Genomic DNA, 4,941 nt, shown 5'->3' on the forward strand with positions numbered 1-4,941 from the left:
TTGCATGAATCACGTTATGGGTAGTCTGTCTACACATTCGCTGTGAAACTCAAGGTCACCCACAATTCCTGCCATGACTCTGAGGCCAGGCGCATTCAGGGATGAGGTGCTAAGTTTCACCTTCTTAGAGGGAGGGTAATCACAACAAGTTATCTGGTGTTAATCCTTCGGGGACTTTTGCCCTTCCTCCCCCATTAGATTTATGTGTCCAGTCTCTGTATATCGGTATACATCATGGGTATGTTCTCACACTGTGTATCAAGGTAGTACTAAGTTATTCATTTAGCTCCTGTAGTTGTTACAGCTTGCTAGCCACTGGGAGCTCAATCCGTTGGCTCCTGTGTCCGTTAACCTGCCCCCAGCCATTTATTTGAACATCTCCTTACTGTCTAGCACCACAAGGACCTGCAGGCTAACCACCTGTACTCCAGCCCTAGAGTTAGCCATTCCTCAGGTGCAGTGTGGCTCCTGTTCTGCGGAATACTGTCAGTACTCAAGATGCGGGGGAGCAGACACTGGTGTCGGTGCTTTCTCATTATTTGGGGTATTGCCTCCGGAGCCAATCAGCTAACAGGCCTTAGAAACATCTCTGTGTGCATTCCCCCCCCCCCCACACACATTTCTACAACTAACTCTGCATCTGACCTTCTGACCTGTTTTAAGGTGAATGTGAGAACATTCTTACGTCCCCAGCCCCCGTGCACCACCACGGGGTCAGTCTGTCCACCCGCTCCTGCCTCTTGCACTCCACCAGTGAGACACCTGGCACCGCCCGTGCCATCCATGTACCTGCTGGCGCAATCCCACGTGCACGGTAGTGATGGAGCTGCTAGCCTGGCCCGTGCTGGGAACATCCTTGTCAGCCAGGCTCCAGAGCTTCTGTGCAGTGTCCTTGGACCCTTGTCCTCAGACTCCACTCAGTCACACAGTCACTTTGGTCAGAAATGTGTTGTCACCTTCTTCAGTCAAGTTGATTCATAATGATCTGAGGTATCATCTACACAGCCTACAAGTTCCATCTTTGAGTCTCTGAACTTCCAAATGCCTTTTATATTTCTACTCAGCAAGGTTCACTCTGTGCTAATAGTTCTGTGTGTTCTGACAGGTTCTTAGTGCCACGTTTCCAGCACTGCAGTTTCATAGAGGACAATCTCACCACACTTAAATATTGTCTCTGTTTCACTCACTAAATGCCTTGTCCCCAAATTCCAGTAAATACTGACCTGCTTACTATGTATACAGTCTTGCCTTTTCCAGAATTTCAAATAGGTGAAATCATACAGTTTCAGACTGGCTTTAAAAGTAGCAATACGCTAATTTTGGATTCATTCATGCCTTTTCATGCTATGATACTTTAATATTTAAATTGCTGAATAGAATTCCACTGCATGGATACATCGTGCATTGCTCATTTATTCATTTAAGAAGAATGCCTTTGTTGCAGCTTTACTGCAGCACCCAGAAACTGGAAATAATTCCAACACCGCACAACAGCTTAAGAGACAGACAGACTGTGATCCTTATTGGGAACGACACATGTCATTAAAACCAAGGACTCTCGATACACGCAGCAGAACGGCGTTATTGACGGCAACTGTGCTGAGGGAAACAAGCCGTACAGGTGGCCGTGCGCGCAATATGGCCCCCCTGGGTAATTCTGGGAAAAGAAAGCTAACCTGAAGTAACAGCGTGGAAAAAGAGGAGGGAGAGGAAGGAGGAGCTCTGGAAACCAGCGAATAGATGGAAGGGAATCAATTTGTTCCTCTTGATTACGCTGACGCTTGCGTGAGTGTGTACCAGAGAGCGCACTCCAGCACGGGCAGCTTGCTACATGCCGCGACGCTTAATTAAGGCTGTTACAAACAGAGTGGATGCCTGTGGGGGAGACGTGAGGGACAGGCGCTGCAACGCTGGAGCCTGCCGAAAACACAGCTTCTGACCTCTGGCTCCCAACACTAGGGGGCAGCAAAGTCCTCACGTCTCACTACGGGGAGCGGGTGCACAAACCTCACAAGCACTGTCCTGTTTTCCGGGACTTGATGCAGGGACAGCTGGGTCTAGTGGGGAGGCGCACAGCTGTAGGTGCTGGGACTGACCCTCCCCACAGGCGTGTCCTTGGACACGCAACAAGCCCACCACATTTTGGCTGTAGTTCACATCCCTACTCTGTGGGAAACAGTGAAACTTACATCACAGGGTTTGTGTCCATATGTGAAAACAAAATACACATGGGTGACAAGTGTTTACTCTGGAAAACCCACATAGTGGAAAATCGTATTTTCCAAAATTCTATCAAAACCACCAAATCCAATACACTCACTCCTGCTCTGGGGTACTGCCCTTGCTCAAACCCCAGGCTTGCTATATGGTGAGATGACATGCAAATAGGGCCTCCCTCTGAGGATAAAGCCACCCGGCCCTGGCCCTGCAGCTCTGGGAGAGGAGCCCCAGCCCCGGGATTCCCAGCTGCTCCCATTCTCTGAGCAGGACTGAGCACAGACGACTCACCATGGAGCTGGGGCTGAGCTGGGTTGTCCTGGCTGCTCTTCTACAAGGTAATTCATGGAGAACAAGAGCTACTGAGGATGTGGGTGGTCGTGAGTGAGGGAATCAGAGGACGTGTGACAGTCTCCTGACCAGGATGTCTTTGTGTTTGCAGGTGTCCAGGCTGAGGTGCAGCTGGTGGAGTCTGGGGGAGGCTTGGTGCAGCCTGGGGGGTCTCTGAGACTCTCCTGTGCAGCCTCTGGATTCACCTTCAGTAGCTATGCCATGAGCTGGGTCCGCCAGGCTCCAGGGAAGGGGCTCGAGTGGGTCTCAGCTATTAATAGTCGTGGTAGCACACACTATGCAGACTCCATGAAGGGCCGATTCACCATCTCCAGAGACAACGCCAAGAACGTGCTGTATCTGCAAATGAACAGCCTGAAACCTGAGGACACGGTCGTGTATTACTGTGCAAGAGACACAGTGAGGGGAAGTCGGTGTGAGCCCAGACGCAAACCTTCCCTCCTGAGAAGCGTGTGGGTCCACCAGGGGGTGTGCAAGACTCACAGAATGGAAAGACCAGCCCCAGGAGCAAGTGCAGAGGCGGGTGGAAAGGGGCTTCCTGTTCCTGGCAGGGATTTCCTCTACAAACCCCCCCAGGACATTTTGTGTTGTGTTCCACGTAGCCCTAATTTCTCATCTTCTCAGCGCAGCCGACAGAGAAGCAAGTGACACTATCTGTTCAGAGATGAGCCACCACCAGTGAGGAGGGCTGTCCCCTCTCCAGGCTCCTGTCCCTCCCCTTCTGTCCTGACAAGAGGGCTTCCTGAGGGATTTCTTCATCTGTGAGAAACACCAGCAGAGCCCAGTCACCCTGTGAGCTGCTCTCATGTTCCAGGCGCACACTGACTCCATGCCTGTGAGAATCCTGCCGGGACACTTGCCCCAGGCGGCTCATCCTCCCGCCACGCGTTCCCCCCTCACATGTTGTCACTGTGGTGGGCACTGATGATCACAGATTGCCCTCCTTCTGTGCCTGTCCCTGAGTCTCCGGGGTGTAGCCACAGCCCATCTACAAGGTGCAGCTCTCAGGTTTCCACGTGAATACTGCAGAACAACAAGTGAAGGGACGTGTTCCCTTTACAGCATCGCTAGGCCATGTTCTGGGCAGGTCTCTGAAAGCAGTTCATGGGGCCATGTTCTATGAAGCATCTCCGTTTCCACATAGACAATCTGCACAGATATCGAGAACCAGACGGACAGAGACCTACTCCCTCCCTGCCCTCTGCTGTCTGTTGATTGTCTCACAAAGCCCACCTCAACACTGCCTGCTGGCTCCCTCTGCCCAAATTCTCACTAAGTCTCTCCTAGACCGTGGGCTTTCCGGAGCTGGAGTCCTTCTCACTATTCCCAGAACCTCCACCAGGCGCCAGACACAGTGAGGTTCCGTAACGAACCTCAGTGGTGAGGACAGAGAGCTACACGGTGTTGAAAGGGGCGTGCACTGCTTAAAACAGGTTTTAGAAGAAAAATGACATACCAAAAACAGCAAAATTGGGAGACAGTCAAGATGGAGGTTTAGAAGGAGGCCATGCTCACCTTCTCCCCCGAATACCACAAAAACCGCATCTGCAAATGGAACAAATCTCACAGACTGCCTACTGAACTTTGGCAGAATACCTCTTACAATTGGAAACACAAGGAAATACTCACAAAACCGGATGGGGAAAAAAAAAAAAAAAAAGAAATCAGTGCAGGAGCTGCCCCCTGGGGAGGGAGTGGAGACAGAGGAAAAGTGCGCTCACTCCAGGAGGCCCCCTCTCCAGCAGGAAGGTCAGCAGGGATAGAAAAGGAGCTTCAGAAGCTTGGAGGGAAAACTTGTAGCGACCTGGCAGACAGAACTGGGACAAACCAGCACAGAGGGTCTCTGCCATCCCTAGCTCTAGGTGTGAGCCAGTGGGGGTGGGCTGGGTGGGGCTGCTGGAGCCCAGGCTCCCATGGACGATCCCGGGCAGAGGGCTGGTGCTGAGTGTGCAGAGGCAGCCACAGTAGGCAGAGTGCGGTGCAGGCTGAGGGTAGAAGAGTGTGCAAAACAGGCTGGGTCCACCCCCACGACAGCACCACTGCTGGGGCGCGTGGGGAGGGGTGCAAAGCAGCCCAGCCTCAGCAGTCGTCATCATGAGCCCAGAGGGCACTGCTCAGCACCGTTGTGGCACACATTGCCCTAGAAGAGGGGTGGGGCTCAGAAACCGCAGGCCTCTCAGCATTCTCTGGGGGGCGCAGTCCCTGCAGCGAGGCTCCCGGGCAGAGGTGGGGCTGACACCTGAATCCGTGTCCGATCCCGTGACTTTGCAGGTGGGACTGAGACTTGTTTCAAGCCCCAGGCTGTGGTGGCAGATTTGCATAGCTGGTGCCTTTGTGGACCCACACCTCTGAGACAACCTAGTGGGGTTCTGG

The 4,941-nt window shown here is 52.7% G+C and overlaps 1 pseudogene; it reads left to right on the forward strand.

Annotated features, from left to right (window-relative positions):
- The first annotated feature begins 2,366 nt into the window (after positions 1-2,366).
- On the forward strand, positions 2,367-3,033 carry LOC105097754 (immunoglobulin heavy variable 3-23-like; annotated as a pseudogene).
- The last annotated feature ends 1,908 nt before the right edge of the window (positions 3,034-4,941 follow it).

This window comes from Camelus dromedarius, chromosome 5 (assembly GCF_036321535.1).
Source record: "Camelus dromedarius isolate mCamDro1 chromosome 5, mCamDro1.pat, whole genome shotgun sequence".
NCBI classification, from domain to species: Eukaryota; Metazoa; Chordata; class Mammalia; order Artiodactyla; family Camelidae; genus Camelus; species Camelus dromedarius.